This window comes from Moschus berezovskii, chromosome 23, assembly GCF_049115385.1.
Source record: "Moschus berezovskii isolate FMDL1 chromosome 23, NW_MosBer_1.0, whole genome shotgun sequence".
Classification (NCBI taxonomy): domain Eukaryota; kingdom Metazoa; phylum Chordata; class Mammalia; order Artiodactyla; family Moschidae; genus Moschus; species Moschus berezovskii.
In genome coordinates this window covers 33413314-33430973 of record NC_142482.1, presented here as the reverse complement: position 1 = coordinate 33430973, position 17660 = coordinate 33413314, and the positions used below count along the sequence as shown (strand labels likewise).

Sequence of the window (17660 nt, the reverse complement as noted above, 5' to 3'; positions counted from 1 at the left end):
AGACATTCCCCTCTTTAAATCCAAAGAAAGTTTGAAATAAAAGATGTAAAATCCACTGCTTCTGTTGTTTTCAGCTGCCTGAATTTCCCATCATTTAATACAGGTAAATCTGGACGGGTGGCGCGTGGCTCCGGGGCCGCCCGCACAGGGCGGATCCGCGCCCAGGGCTTTGACAGCTGGCGCGGGCCTCAGGTAACCGCGCCTCCCGCCTGCAGCCGCCCCCGCCCAATATGTGGCCCGACGCAGCCGCCGGGCCGTGGAGCACGCCTGCCGTCCCCCACCATGGAGCTGGCCGAGCGGTTCCTCCTGGACGCGCTCGCCTACCTGGAATGCGCCCTGGGCGTCGTGTGCTGCGTGCTGCTGAAGCTGGTGGGCTCGCCCTACGGGCGCTACGCGTCGCCCGGCTCTGCCTTCGGGCTGCCGGCGCGGGCTGCCTGGGCGGTGCAGGAGCTGCCCTAGCTGGCCCTGCCGTTCCTCGCGTGCGCGGGCACGGGCGCGCCGGCCGAGCGCCTCAACCGCTGGCCCAAATGCATCCTCCTGGCCATGTTCCTCGTCCACTGTGCGCAACGGACCTTGGTTTTCCCGTTTCTGATCCAAGGAGGGAAGCCCACGCCGTTGTACGCCTTCCTGTTGGCGTTCATCTTCTGCACCTATAACGGCTACGTGCAGAGCAGGTATCTGAGTCAGTACGCAGTGAACGCAGACGACTGGCTCAGCGACCCCCGGTTTCTAACAGGTTCTGCCTTATGGTTGATAGGCATGCTGATTAACATTCACTCAGATCATGTCCTGAGGAACCTCAGGAAACCAGGGGAGACTGGCTATAAAATACCAAGAGGGGGCTTGTTTGAATACATATCTGCGGCCAACTACTTCGGAGAAGTCGTGGAGTGGTGCGGCTATGCCTTCGCCAGCTGGTCCATCCAGGGCTGGGCTTTCGCTGTGTTCACCTTCTGTGTCCTGTTCATCAGGGCTCAACAACATCACAAGTACGTTCGAAAACACGTTCGGCATTTTTAATTTGTTTTCTGATCTCCGTAGAGCAATCCTCAGGTTAGATTTTAGAAGCGTTCATGCTAACTTGTCAAATCCCGGTTTATACCAGGCCTTAACTAGACAAAAGGGCTTTCCTGGTGGCTCATGCGTTAGAGACTCTGCCTCCAAGTCAAGAGAGCCTGCTTTGATCCCTGGGTCAGGAAGATCCCCCAGAGGAGGAAATGGCACCCCACTCCAGTACTGTCGCCTGGAGAATTCCATGGACAGAGAAGCGTGGCAGGCTATACAGTCCATGGGGTCACAAAGAGTAGGACACGATTAAGTGACTAACACTTTTAGCTACATGAAAACAGAAAAGCACAAATGTCCAAAGAAATGCCTATTGTAATCGTCAGGCATGTGTCAGCATCTTTGTTTGCTTTGCCCTGTTCTGAGCATCATGGATATTCCATTCCTGGGCTCCACGGTCAAGTCACATGTCTGGCAGGGGATTCAGGGTCTGCTGTGGACTTGCCCGTGACAATGGGGGATGCTGGCCGGGCAGCAGTAGTTGGAAGAGTCGGCATTGTGTCCTGGCAGAGTCCCATCCCATAGGTGTGCCCCACCGCACAGGCCTAGGGTCCCCAATGGGCTCCGTACCCCGAAATCACATCATTTTCCAGAGTGTGGGGCCTCGACCTTTATCAGATCCCCAAAAAGGCCTGTGATACATTGGACCATCAACATAAAAAACAAAGGGTGTTAAAGGTGAAGTGATCTTGAAGGGCATCTGCCCAGTCTAACAGGTAGGAAACCGAGGCTTGGGGAACAAAGCCTCAGGCAGGTTGGAAGTCAAATGTCCTGCGACAGAAGGGCTCCAAGACTGGCTCAGCATTGGGAAAGTTCCCCTGATGCCACAGCAATGCTGGGATGTGTCGGATTGTGTCCTGACCCTGGGTGTGGAGTCTGTGCTGATGGGGCTGGTTCAGATGAGGTGGCACTGGAGTCGGGCCTGAGGACTGGTGTCTTTATGAAGAAGGAAAACCTGGACAGAGATGGGAATGCAGAGAAGAGACGGCCACCAGCAGGCAGACACAGAGAGAAGCTGGAGGACGAGAATGCAGCGATGCCGTCATGGCCCAAGGCACCCAGAGGCAGCCAGAAGCTGGGAGAGACAGGCTGGACTGTCCCCTGGGGCCTGGGAGGGAGCATGTTCCTGCCCACACCTGGAGGGCGGGCTTCTGGCTGCCAGGCGGTGAGAGCAGACCTGCTGTCATTTCAAGCCCCAGGTTTGTGGCTCTGTGTTGCAGCAGCCCCGGGAAACTGACATGCCAGCCCTTCTGGGATGCAGCATCCATGGGGCGGTGAGCACAGGCAGGAAGTCTGAGACTCTCGGTTTTCTCCTCTGCTGGTTGATCCCTGCCATCTCAGGCCTACAAAACATTTTGTCCAGAACCAGAAAGATCCATGCTCTCCACTGGCCTGGCTGAAACCATATATTATCATCTCCTTAGACTAAAAATATCTAAAGTCTTAGAAAATTAAAAAAAAAAAATACAGGTAAATCTAACTCAGAAAAAATTTTACAAAAGCTCTGTAGGTCAGATTTAACCATACTCATCCCAATCCTTCAACCTCATTCCTTTCTCATCCTCTCACTTATCCACTCATATCTTCTGAAAAGAAGGTTCTATCTATTAAAGGAATGTCTCCCAACTTCAAGACTTACTATAAAGTTATAGTTCAGTTAGTTCAGTTCAGTCGCTCAGTCGTGTCCGACTCTCCGTGACCCCATGAATCACAGCACGCCAGGCCTCCCTATCCATCACCAACTCCCGGAGTTCACTCAAACTCACGTCCACAGAGTCGGTGATGCCATCCAGCCATCTCATTCTCCGTCGTCCCCTTCTCCTCCCGCCCCTAACCTTTCCCAGCATCAGAGTCTTTTCCAGTGAGTCAACTCGTCGCATGAGGTGGCCAAAGTATAGCAGTTTCAGCTTTAGCATCAGTCCCTCCAATGAACACCCAGGATTGATCTCCTTTAGAATGGACTGGTTGGATCTCCTTGCAGTATAAGGGACTCTCAAGAGTCTTCTCCAGCACCACAGTTCAAAAGCATCGATTCTTCGGCGATCAGCCTTCTTCACAGTCCAACTCTCACATCCATACATGACCACGGGAAAAACCATTGCCTTGACTAGACGGACCTTGGTTGGCAAAGTAATGTCTCTGCTTTTTAATATACTATCAAGGTTGGTCATAACTTCCCTTCCAAGGAGCAAGCGTCTTTTAATTTCCTGGCTGCAATCAGCATCTGCAGTGATTTTGGAGCCCAAAAAAACAAAGTCTGACACTGTTTTCACTGTTTTTCCATCTATTTGCCATGAAGTGATGGGACCAGATGCCATGATCTTTGTTTTCTGAATGTTGAGCTTCAAACCAACCTTTTCACTCTCCTCTTTCACTTTCATCAAGAGGCTTTTGAGTTCCTCTTCACTTTCTGCCATAAGGGTAGTGTCATCTGCATATCTGAGGTTATTGATATTTCTCCCAGCAATCTTGATTCCAGCTCGTGCTTCTTCCAGCCCAGCGTTCCTCATGATGTACTCTGCATAGAAGTTAAATAAGCAAGGTGACAATATACAACCTTGACGTACACCTTTTCCTATTTGGAACTTCCAACAACACAAGAGAAGACTCTTCACATGGACATCACCAGATGGTCAACACCGAAATCAGATTGATTATATTCTTTGCAACCAAGATGGAGAAGCTGTATACAGTTAGCGAAAACAAGACCAGGAGCTGACTGTGGCTCAGATCATGAACTCCTTATTGCGAAGTTCAGACTTAAATTGAAGAAAGTAGGGAAAACCACTAGACCATTCAGATATGACCTCAATCAAATCCCTTATGATTATACAGTGGAAGTGAGAAATAGATTTAAGGGACTAGATCTGATAGATAGAGTGCCTGATGAACTCTGGACGGAGGTTCGTGACATTGTACAGGAGACAGGGACCAAGACCATCCCCATGGAAAAGAAATGCAAAAGAGTGAAATGGCTGTCTGAGGAGGCCTTACAAATAGCTGTGAAAAGAAGAGAGGCGAAAAGCAAAGGAGAAAAGGAAAGATATAAGCATCTGAATGCAGAGTTCCAAAGAATAGCAAGGACAGATAAGAAAGACTTCCTCAGTGATCAATGCAAAGAAATAGAGGAAAACAACAGAATAGGAAAAACAAGAGACCTCTTCAAGAAAATTAGAGATTCCAAGGGAACATTTCATGCAAAGATGGGCTCGATAAAGGACAGAAATGGTATGGACCTAACAGAAGCAGAAGATATTAAGAAGAGGTGGCAAGAATACACAGAAGAACTATACAAAAAAGATCTTCACGACCAAGATAGTCACGATAATGTGATCACTGACCTAGAGCCAGACATCTTGGAATGTGAAGTCAAGTGGGCCTTAGAAAGCATCACTACAAACAAAGCTAGTGGAGGTGATGGAATTCCAGTTGAGCTATTTCAAGTCTTGAAAGATGATGCTGTGAAAGTGCTGCACTCAATATGCCAGCAGATTTGGAAAACTCAGCAGTGGCCACAGGACTGGAAGAGGTCAGTCTTCATTCCAATCCCAAAGAAAGGCAATGCCAAAGAATGCTCAAACTACCGGACAATTGCCCTCATGTCACACGCTAGTAAAGTCATGCTCAAAATTCTCCAAGCCAGGCTTCAGCAGTATGTAAACCGTGAACTCCCAGATGTTCAAGCAGGTTTTAGAAAAGGCAGAGGCACCAGAGATCAAATTGCCAACATCCGCTGGATCATGGAGAAAGCAAGAGAGTTCCAGAAAAACATCTATTTCTGCTTCATTGACTATGCCAAAGCCTTTGACTGGGTGGATCACAATAAACTGTGGAGAATTCTGAAAGAGATGGGAATCCCAGACCACCTGACCTGCCTCTTGAGAAACCTGTATGCAGGTCAGGAAGCAACAGTTAGAACTGGACATGGAACAACAGACTGGTTCCAAATAAAGTTATAGTAGTCAGTACAATATGCTACTGTGCTATGCTTAGTCGCTAAGTCATGTCAACTCTTTGTGATCCCTTGGATGGTAACCTTCCAGGTTCCTCTATTTATGGGCATTCTCCAGACAAGAATAGTGGAGTGGATTGCCATACCCTCTTTAAGGGGATCCACCCAACCCAGGGATCAAACCCAGGTCTCTCGCATTGCAAGCAGATTCTTTATCGTCTGAGTCACCAGGGAAGCCCAAATGAACTGAAGTGGGTGGCCTATCCTTTCTCCAGGGGATCTTTTCAACCCAGGAATTGAACCACGGCCCCCTGCCTTGCAAGCAGATTCTTTACCTACTGAACTACCAAGGAAGCCCCAATACAGTATAATATTGGCAAAATAGATAGATGAATGGAACAGAATAGAGTCCAGACACAGATTCTATAAATACAATCAACTTATCCTTAACAAAAAAGCAAAAGCAAAATAATGGAGCAAAGAGTTAGTCACTCAATCCTGTCTGACTCTTTGCGACCTCATGGACTGTAGCCCACCAGGCTCCTCTGTCCATGGTATTCTAAAGGCAAGAATATTGGAGTGGATTTCTTTTCCCTTCTCCAGAGGATATTCCTGACCCAGGAATCAAACCTGGGTCTCCTGCATTGCAGGCAGATCCTTTATAATCTGAGCTATCAGGGGAGCAAACAGACTCTTCAGCAAATGGTTCTGGAACAACTGGATATCCACAAGCAAAAAAGTGAATCTAAGCATAGACCTTGAAAAAGTGAAAGTGTTAGTTGCTCAATTATGTCCAATTCTTTGCAACCTCATGGGCTGTAGCCCACCAGGCTCATCAGTCCTGAAATTCTCCTGGCAAGAATACTGGAATGGGTAGCCATTCCCTTCTCCAGGGGATATTCCTTACCTGGGGATCAAAGCCTGATCTCCTGCAGATCCTTTACCTTCTGACCTTAGACTCTTCATAAAAATTAGCTCACGACGGATCATAGAGCTATACGTAAAACACAAAACTATAAAAATCCCAGAAAATAATACAGAAAGAAACCTATATGACCTTGGGTATGGTGATGCCTTTATAGATACAATCCATGAAAGAAATAATAAACTGGACTTCATTAAAATTAAAAATGTATTCTTGGGGAAAGATAATATTAAGAAAATTAAGAGACACCCCAAAGATTGGGAGAAAATATTTGCAAAAGATGCATCTGATAAAGGATTGATATCCAAAACTATAAAGAACTCTTAAAACTCAATAATAAGAAAATTACTACCTAGATTGCTGGTCTTCACTATTATGATTCAGAATTCTTAGGCAGGCTAAAAAGAAACAAAGAAGTTTGACATCATCAGGAAATAGTATAAAGCAAGTGATTAATGGCCCAAAGATAATTAAACCACTTACACTTTAAAAGAAAGATTACTTTTTAATCTTAAAATATTTTAATCTGATTATATGGAAATGAAAATTTAAGAGACCATTTTGAGGAAGTATAACAATTCATATGCACTGTGCAAGGAACCTGAGCATAGACTAAGGAAAGGACTTTAGACTTTACTTTACTATCTGAGCCCTCTGTATGATTATGTATATTATTTTTTACCCTGTTAAGAGAAAAAGGTTATTACGTATGATAAAGGCATCAAAAACAAGTAATCACAGGAAGTATTTATTCCATTTTCATCAGTTGTACAGCTCTGGACTTAGGAGTTGAACTCCTCAAAGTAGAGAGCATTAATCTGGGTTCACCCATTTACATATTGTTAAAGTGAGTGTTTTGATCCATGCCAAGCTGAAGAGAAAAAAAGTCCTTTTTTCCTTTAAACTAGCTTTTGCCCTCAAATTTCCTTGATTTAGATGTCTTACTAAGGATCATATTGAAACTTGGTTGAAAAGCTTATCTTCCAGCTGAGTTAGCCAATATATATATAAAGGCTATAATGTCTTGCTAAGGGATTATATAGATATATAAACACTTAGCAAGACATCTATTATGAACAACAAAATATTCAAAATCATTTTTCCTGTTTCAAAAACACTTGAATATATTCTCTAACCAATATATTTTTAAATCTTATTTTAATTATTTCCACTAAGTATTTACAAACTGGAAATTTGTATTTTTTTCTGCTGTAATGATGAATAACTGTGTTCTTGAATAAGAATCCAGTATTTAACCATTCTCTATGGGCTCGAAGTTTCCTTATGTTGTACCTTAAGAAAGAGTTTGAAAGAGGCCAGAGAGACGCTGGTCCCATCTTGGCACTGGGTATTGCTGCAATGATCTCAATGTCCTTCAGCTTCTACTGCCAAAGAATGATGTAATCAATCTGATGCCATCATTTGGCCTTGGGGGCATCCAAGAAGATACCCTGAGTACACTGCTACTTAACAGACATTTAAAGTTGGTTAAGATGATTATTACTGGCTTGCCCAGTTCTTCATGATCTAACTCTAGTTTAACTGGAAGTGCTATCAATGAAGAGAAAATTGAAACCTAGATAACTTTTAAAGTCCAACAATGTTGCAAGGAATCTAGCTAGATTCTATTACAGTATGCACCTTTCCTCCAAAAGTTTTTGTTGTAGTAGGTATCCATTCAAGACTTGTTTTTCTATCTATAAAGCTGGGATATGGTCAAAAAGTCATCAGTCTCTTTAGATACACCTATGAATTTTTACAGAGTGACTTAGCCAGCACTTTTGAGAAAAACATTAAAATGACAGTCAGACTTCTATGCTTCATCTTGGCTATACTATAAATTAGTTCTACACTATGGCCTCATCTCTGGATTTTGTTCTTCTTTTGCTGTTTTCTTATCTGTAAATTAAGATAATTCCCTCAAGGTCTTTTCTGCCTCCAAAAATTCTGCAAGTTTATGACTGGCTATAAAATCAATTCTTTAGATGAGCTATCTTGATAAAATGAGGCTATTAAAAATATAGGCATATTCAACATATTTTTAATTTATCAACATTAATGCTCCAGCATCAATTTCAAGAAGATCAGAGGCCAAAATAATGAATTTTAATGATTACTATCACATAAATCCTCATCTTGTATCAAGGCAACATTTGAATGTGTGTTAGTTAAGGTTCTTTGGTTTCAAATTGCAGAAATCTATTTGATCTAGTTTAGGTCAAGGTCCGTCTAGTCAAGGCAATGGTTTTTCCCGTGGTCATGTATGGATGTGAGAGTTGGACTGTGAAGAAGGCTGATCGCCGAAGAATCGATGCTTTTGAACTGTGGTGTTGGAGAAGACTCTTGAGAGTCCCTTATACTGCAAGGAGATCCAACCAGTCCATTCTAAAGGAGATCAATCCTGGATGTTCATTGGAGGGACTGATGCTAAAGCTGAAACTCCAATACTTTGGCCACCTCATGAGACGAGTTGACTCACTGGAAAAGACTCTGATGCTGGGAAAGGTTGGGGGCGGGAGGAGAAGGGGACGACGGAGAATGAGATGGCTGGATGGCATCACCGACTCTGTGGACATGAGTTTGAGTGTACTCCGGGAGTTGGTGATGGACAGGGAGGCCTGGCGTGCTGTGATTCATGGGGTCGCGGAGAGTCGGACACGACTGAGCGACTGAACTGAACTGAACTGAACTGAGTTCAAAGGAGGACTTAAGACAGAAAAGCATATGCCAGCACACAATGGTAGGGAGCACCCTGGACCCTGGAAGGGAGTTGAAACACAGCCTAGACAAGCATCAAGATATCTGTGACAGTCAATGTTTTTCCCTGTATGGTCTAGCCTACAGATATTAGCTTAAAGAGCTCTTTTTCACAAGAGCTTTGCTTTTGCCAACTTCCTCCAATCTAACAGATCTTCTCCTGTTGCAATTCCTCATTTCAAATGTATTTTCTTTCTTGGTACTTAATAGAATGTCTTTTAGGCATTTACTATGTGGAGGCATGTTCTTATTCACCTATTGTATCTGTCTCACTTTCAGGCATGGATCATAATGATTAGATTTTTTGATGTTTCCCAAGCAGCTAGCACAATGTTCATGTAAAGCAGGTTCTCAGTAAGTGACCATTGAATGACTAGAGCCATATGGTCCCTTTTAACTTGACTACTCTCTGTACTGTCAGCTTCATTCTCCCTCCCCTACCCCCTTCTCTCTCTCCATGTGTGTGTATATATATATATATATACTCTACATATAGGCCTACTACTGGTTTCTCCATATACATCTGTCATAGTGATCATTGATCACCTTCTTATAAATCCTGATTTCAAATACCATCCTGAAGATCATCATGGTGTAATAATAAGATCTAAGGATGGGAAGTACCCCATCTGTTTTCATCCCAATAACTAATTAAAAAGGTCTCAGGACACAGTAAAGTAGAGATGCCAAGATTACGATAGACACCCTTCTCCCCTAAGCAAAAGTGTAGTCTTGAAGCAGAGAGAATATAGGATCACCTGGTCTTTCTTGAGCATAAAGAACATTGATTCAGAACAAGTGAAAGTTTTTAGTTTCTATTATGTTTTCACCACTGGTGCTGGGTTTAGAAAGATGTGACAAGGTTTCTACCTTATAAGAACCTAGACTCTAACTCTGAAGCCAAGCTCAACACAGATTAGACAGTCATGAATTAAACAGAAAGATCGCTTTCTTGCATCTAAATAATATGATCTTTTTCCCTTTGGAAGATGTTCAATTTATAAAGACCAAGTCCTTGATAATATATACCAATTCTGTGGAATTAGGCAAAGTGTACATATATATATATATACATATATATGTGTGTGTGTATGTGATTCATGGGGTCGCAGAGAGTCGGACACGACTGAGCGACTGAACTGAACTGAACTGAACTGATACTATATGAAATAATATTAGTGAAAATAAAGTGAAAGTAAAGTCACTCAGTCATGTCCGACTCTTTGTGACCCCATGGACTGTAGCCTACCAGGCTCCTCCATCCATGGGATTTTCCAAGCAAGAATACTGGATGGAGTGGATTGCCATTTCCTTCTCCAGGAGATCTTCCCGACCCAGGGATTGAACCTGGGTCTCCCACATTGTAGGCAGATGCTTTACTGTCTGAGCCACCAGGGAAGTCCTATATACAGTAAAATATTTGAGATTTTCAAAAGAATATATTTTTGACCTCTCTATGATCATTTTTTATCTGCCATATATATAAGAAAGAAAGCTTAGAAGATTAAAAAATAGTAGTTTTTTCTATTTCTTGGTTAGGGTACAAAAGATTGAAATAGAAGCTACTTTTTTTAGACTATAATGTTTTTGTATAATTAAGTGTGAATTACTTGACAAAGAATTGACACTAGGCTATTTCATTAGGAGAGATTGTTATTCCATAGAGTAATGCTAGAAACAGCATTTCCTGTCCTAATCTTTTTCAGAATAATTCTTCCTTGCTAGCCAATCAAACATTATTATGTAATTATCTAAGAAAATAGTTTTTGGAAAGCAATTTCTAATGATATTTGCTATAAGAATAAGCCATTGTAAATAAAGACCACTAATAAAATAAATAATGTTTTGCATTTCTTTCTTTGTTGTCACAATGTTATTCACAGTCTTTCAATGCTTCTCCTACAACTATATTTAGCTACTTGTCATAATTAGTACTACTTTGACCTGGGTTTTCTTTGAGAGCCAATTGGCATAAGAAAATTTGTTATCAGCTTTCTGTAGTTTTTGCCTTTGTTCTCATGAAAAATTTCCCCATTATTTGTCTTTCAGCATATGTAGAATCAGAAGATACAATAATGACATCTTTGAAAGAAATGAAAGGAAATAGTGAAAGTGAAAGTCACTCACAGGTTCACATATTGCTGAAGCCTGGCTTGGAGAACTTTGAGCATGACTTTACTAGCGTGTGAGATGAGTGCAACTGTGCGGTAGTTTGAGCATTCTTTGGCATCCTGTGGTCATGTATGGATGTGAGAGTTGGACTGTGAAGAAAGCTGATCACCAAAGAATTGATGCTTTTGAACTGTGGTGTTGGAGAAGACTCTTGAGAGTCCCTTGTACTGCAAGGAGATCCAAGATCCAACCAGTCCATTCTAAAGGAGATCAGTCCTGGGTGTTCATTGGAAGGATTGATGCTAAAGCTGAAACTGCAATACTTTGGCCACCTCATGCGACGAGTTGACTCACTGGAAAAGACTCTGATGCTAGGAAAGGTTGGGGGCGGGAGGAGAAGGGGATGACAGAGAATGAGATGGCAGGATGGCATCACCGACTCTGTGGACATGAGTTTGAGTGAACTCCGGGAGTTGGTGATGGACAGGGAGGCCTGGCGTGCTGTGATTCATGGGGTCGCGGAGAGTCGGACACAACTGAGCGAATGAAGGGAACTGAACTGAACTGAAAGTCACTCAGTCATGTCCAGTTCTTTGTGACCCCATGGATTATACAGTCCATGGAATTCTCTATTCCAGAATACTGGAGTGGGTAACCTTTCCTTTCTCTAGGGGATCTTCCTAACCCAGGGATTGAACCCAAGTCTCCCACATTTGCAGGCTGATTCTTTACCAGGTGAGCTTGAGGGGAGCCCAAGAATACTGGAGTGGGTACCCTATCCCTTCTCCAGCAGATTTTCCCGACCCAGGAATTGAACCAGGGTCTCCTGCATTGCAGATGGATTCTAAGACAAACTGAAAAAAGATGGAGAAATAAGTACTTGTAGGCATGTTGGCGTGAGGTATAGCATAAATAACAAAACTGAAACATTGACATCTTCATAGATTCACTTTAGATAGGTAAAAATATGGATGTTCCTGGAAAACATTATATTGAATAAAATAAGTTAGACATACGAAAGAAAAAAATTTGCATAATTTTACTTTTGTGGAGTCTAAAAAAGCCAAATATATGGGACAACTGCTACACTGGGCAGGATATAGAGGGACCACAGGCATAAATCATGACTGACCTAGGAAAACATATATAGTCATCCTAATGATCATCATGGGAAAATACTGGCATGGAGTGGAGACTGGACCTATGGGATCAGGTCCAGTGCACAAAAGCTGGTAGAAGCAGTTGACTTGTATGCTGAGCAAAGCACTTAAGGCACATGGAAGAGAAGGTGGGGAAGGGTTATGTTTCACTCCATTCAGCCTCCTCTAATAGAATGCTAGAAGCTAGGTGGCTTATAAACAACAGAAATTCCTCAGTTCTGGAGGCTGGAAGTCTAAGATCAAGGTGCTGGTAGATTAACAGGTCAGGACCTGTTTCCAGGTTCATCAACGGCTAAGTTCTCACTGTGTCCTCACGTGGCAGAAGGGGGCAGGAGAACTCTCTGGGGCACTAATCCCACTCATGAGGGCTTCACCCTCTTGACCTAGTCATCTTCTGAAGGTCCCACTTACAGATACCATCACTTTGGGAATTACATTTCAATGTGTGAATTAGGAGGGAACATTTAGTCTAAAGCAGGTACAGTGGAATAGAAAATGTTAGTGTCCACAGAAAATATACCCTCATCCACCTATGCTTAATTTGTATGCAGAGTCACTTCCAGGGATTATATATTAGCCCCAGGATAGCATGCCAGATTTGGTTCCGATACTCACTCTTGCTGAGATAAAACAACCATCCTCTTTTCCATTTCCCTGGGAATACTTTAGAGGTTGGGAATCACTTTCAATAAACTCCTCAGGACACAAACCATCCTAATGTATGTTATCCCCTTTTCCTAGAAAAAAGCTAATCCTACACGTCTCAATATGGCTACCACAGGTCCAGTTGTCTGTCTGTCTGTCTGTCTCACTCTCTAACAGAGGCTGCCCTTGGTGAATCAAAGGCGATTTTCAGGTATTCAGGTATTGCCTGTGTTAAGAAGAGGAAAAAAGCAAACAATTTAATCTCTAATGAGGTACCTTAACAAAAACATAGTCATTACAACTAGAGCCTCAAAATGAAGTTCAGCATATACAACTATTTCTGCTATTTCCTTATTCACAATCTCTTAATAATTAATTCATGTCCAGTCTAGCTCATGTTGATGCATTTTTCCTGCTTCTTTGTTTATTGTGCAAGTTAAATAAGAGCCCGTATTAAAAATATACAAAGAATATAAAAGAAGCATAACTTTGTGCTGATGCAAGCACACATTTGCCAAGAGTACCTTCTGCCTTCTGGCACAGAACATCATTTTACTTTAGACAAATGAGTTCTTGTTTGACAAGAGTGAAACAAATGATCATAAATCAAATCAATGTGGGAAAAAAAAATTAGACTTCAGCTGAACTGTATTAAATTCTGGGGCCAAAAGTACCACTAGTGCTTTCCAACACGCAGGGTGAGTCACTTAAAAAATGAGAGTTTGGGGCCCTAACAAGGAGTTAGGTAACCATCAAAGTTGAAAAGAACCTCAGAGAAAAATGAAGAGGTGCAAAAGCCAAAGGCAGCTCAACTAGAGCAGTTTCCCAAAGATACATTAAGAGGGTATAAAAGTGTTGGAATAGGTCAAGGCTAAAATGGCATCTCTAACCAAATACATGCAATAACCCAGAGTAGAAGTCTCTTTGGATATGAGAGCCCCTAGTGAGGGGATCTGGTCTAGGGAAGTTTGAGAAGGAAGATAAGCCTAAAAAAGGGACATTAAGCTTCACTAGTAAAAGCAAGAAAATATAGAGACCGCTGTTTCACAGAAGTCAAAGAAAGGCAATGTTTCAAGGAAATGGAATAACAGTGAGTGCTGCTTTGATGTGAAGAAAGATGAGAGCAAAAAACAAAAATGTCCATTCAGTTCAGTTCAGTTTAGTCGCTCAGTCGTGTCCGACTCTCCGCGACCCCATGAATCACAGCACGCCAGGCCTCCCTGTCCATCACCAATTCCCGGAGTTCACTCAAACTCATGTCCACAGAGTCGGTGATGCCATCCAGCCATCTCATTCTCCGTCGTCCCCTTCTCCTCCCGCCCTCAACCTTTCCCAGCATCAGAGTCTTTTCCAGTGAGTCAACTCGTCGCATGAGGTGGCCAAAGTATTGCAGTTTCAGCTTCAGCATCAGTCCCTCCAATGAACATCCAGGATTGATCTCCTTTAGAATGGACTGGTTGGATCTCCTTGCAGTATAAGGGACTCTCAAGAGTCTTCTCCAACACCACAGTTCAAAAGCATCGATTCTTCGGTGATCAGCTTTCTTCACAGTCCAACTCTCACATCCATACATGACCACGGGAAAAACCATTGCCTTGACTAGACAGACCTTGGTTGGCAAAGTAATGTCTCTGCTTTTTAATATACTATCAAGGTTGGTCATAACTTTCCTTCCAAGGAGCAAGCGTCTTTTAATTTCATGGCTGCAATCAGTATCTGCAATCAGTATCTGCAGTGATTTTGGAGCCCCAAAAAATAAAGTCTGACACTGTTTTCACTGTTTTTCCATCTATTTCCCATGAAGTGATGGGACCTGATGCCATGATCTTTGTTTTCTGAATGTTGAGCTTCAAGCCAACCTTTTCACTCTCCTCTTTCACTTTCATCAAGAGGCTTCTGAGTTCCTCTTCACTTTCTGCCATAAGCGTAGTGTCATCTGCATATCTGAGGTTATTGATATTTCTCCCAGCAATCTTGATTCCAGCTTGTGCTTCTTCCAGCCCAGCGTTCCTCATGATGTACTCTGCATATAAGTTAAATAAGCAAGGTGACAATATACAACCTTGACGTACACCTTTTCCTATTTGGAACCAGTCTGTTGTTCCATGTCCAGTTCTGACTGTTGCTTCCTGACCTGCATACAGGTTGTTCTCAAGAGGCAGGTCAGGTGGTCTGGGATTCCCATCTCTTTCAGAATGTTCCACAGTTTATTGTGATCCACACAGTCAAAGGCTTTGGCATAGTCAATGAAGCAGAAATAGATGTTTTTCTGAAACTTTCTTGCTTTCTCCATGATCCAGCGGATGTTGGCAATTTGATCTCTGGTGCCTCTGCCTTTTCTAAAACCTGCTTGAACATCTGGGAGTTCATGGTTTACATACTGCTGAAGCCTGGCAAAATGAGATCCAAGTTGACATAGTGAGACCCAAATAAGGCACATGTATTTTCACTGTTTGATTTGATTTGAGAAGCTACACACCACGCAAGTCACAAAACACATCAAGGAGTAGTTAGGAGGTATTGATTTTGTTACCTCAAAGCTATGTTGGAATTCGGCTTCCTCCTCTAATCATGTCTGTGATTTTGCAGAATTTTATAACCTCCTTTGTTGTGGTTTAGTCGCTCAGTCGTGTCAGAGTCTTTGCAACCCCACGGACTGTAGCCTGCCAGGCACCTCTGTCCATGGGATTTTCCAGGCAAAAATACTGGAGTGGGTTGCCATTTCCTTAAGTCTTCATTACTTTTATCTCCAAAGTGAAGATAATACAAGTCCTATTTATAACATTTATTGGAAATATTAAATTAGATGATACATGTGGTAGGTCAGGCACTGCCCCAAGACCGATGGTAAGAGCTAAATATAGCAACTACACACAAACAATTTCAGATGAAGTTAGAAATTATCAAAATAATTGATTACTCATTTTGCAACTTTGACTCTAACAAGCTGGCTACTTTAAAATATAGGTACTTCATCACATCATTATATTGAAGAGAAAGAAGGGAGGTAGTTTTGTAATTCTCTTTCACACAAATTAATTTAGGGGAAAAGAGGGGACTTCAGAGGAATAAATATTAAAAGAAATTTCAGAAGAATACCTCTTTTCCTTGAAGCAAAATTTCAATCTTTTCCCTCTGGCACATGCAGATTTCTACTTTCAGCCCTGAGAAACAAAAGACTTTCTTGTATCAAATGCTAAAACCCTTTGAGGTAGATGGAGACATGTGTGAATTGAAATGATCTTTTAGCTTCCATTTGAAAGTAAAACCTTAATTTCAAATATTATACTCTTTCCTGCATTTAGTATTATAAAAATATTGTCACTCTATAAAAGACTTTGAACTGACACTTCGCAAAAGATAATGACCAAAGAACAATAAACAAATAAAAATGTACTCATCAGGGAAATGCAAATTAAAACCACGAGGTACTGCCACATACATATCAGAATAGCTTACATTTAAATAATGGAAAATACCAAGTGTTGCTGAGAATATGCAGCATCTAGAGCTCTGACATACTCCTGGTAAGACTATAAATTGGTACAACCACTTTGTTATTATTTACTCAAGTAATCATATGATCCAGCAATTATTCTCCTTTGGTAATACCCAACAGAAATTCATATATAACTAACCAAAGGATACATGCTGTAATGCTTATCGTGGCACTATTTGTAATAGTCCTAATGGAATTAGAACAAATGTCCAACACTGTGAATGGACCTACATACAATGGTGAGCCAAAGAAGCCAAACACAAAACAGTGTATACAATATAACACAATATGACTAAGTAGATAAAGTCTGTGCTGTGCTTAGTTGCTCCAGTCACGTACGACTTTTTGCGACCCCATGGACTGTAGCCTGGCAGGCTCCTCTGTCCATGGGGATTCTCCAAGCAAGAATTTTAGAGTGGGTTGCCATGCCCTCCTCCAGGGGATCTTCCCAACCCAGGGATCAAACCCAGGTCTCCCACATTGCAGGCAGATTCTTTACCATCCAAGACACCAGGGAAGCCCAGATAAAGTCTAGAATGAGTTAAAACTAATCTATATTTTAGAAGTCAGTGTTAGTAGAATAGAATATAAGAAGGGAGATTCTGGGGTTTTGGCAATAATCTGTTTCTTAATCTGAGAGTTGATTTCAGGGATGTGTTCAGTTGTAAAAATTTGGCAAGACATACACTTATGACCAACCTAGATAGTATATTAAAAAGCAGAGACATTACTTTGCCGACCAAGGTCCGCCTAGTCAAGGCAATGGTTTTTCCCGTGGTCATGTATGGATGTGAGAGTTGGACTGTGAAGAAAGCTGATCACCGAAGAATCGATGCTTTTGAACTGTGGTGTTGGAGAAGACTCTTGAGAGTCCCTTATACTGCAAGGAGATCCAACCAGTCCATTCTAAAGGAGATCAATCCTGGATGTTCATTGGAGGGACTGATGCTAAAGCTGAAACTCCAGTACTTTGACCACCTCATGAGACGAGTTGACTCACTGGAAAAGACTCTGATGCTGGGAAAGGTTGGGGGCGGGAGGAGAAGGGGACGACGGAGAATGAGATGGCTGGATGGCATCACTGATTCTGTGGACATGAGTTTGAGTGAACTCCGGGAGTTGGTGATGGACAGGGAGGCCTGGCGTGCTGTGATTCATGGGGTCGCGGAGAGTCGGACACGACTGAGCGACTGAACTGAACTGAACTGAACTGAACTGATACACTTATGATATGTGCATTTTTCTTTATGTATACTACATTTCAATTGCAAGTATTGTCAACATAATCATGTAATAAAGTCAATTTCTTTAAAAATATCTTAATCTTTTAAACAAAATTTTTGATAAAGATAAGAGACTTGGGACAGAATAATTTGGATTCAAATCTCAAATATTGTCCCTAATCTCAAAAGTTTATTTATATAATGAGGGGCTAAACAGAAATAGTTGAGCAAATTCATTCCTTACTTTTACCAAGGGTAATGATCTTTTGTTTCCTATTTCCATGATCTTGAATTGGCAGCTCTTTCATCCATTGACACATTC

General features: G+C 42.1%; 1 pseudogene; it reads left to right on the top strand.

Moving 5' to 3' along the window:
- Positions 1 to 282: 282 nt before the first annotated feature.
- LOC129543354 (3-oxo-5-alpha-steroid 4-dehydrogenase 1 pseudogene) lies at positions 283 to 1020 on the top strand (annotated as a pseudogene).
- Positions 1021 to 17660: the final 16640 nt, after the last annotated feature.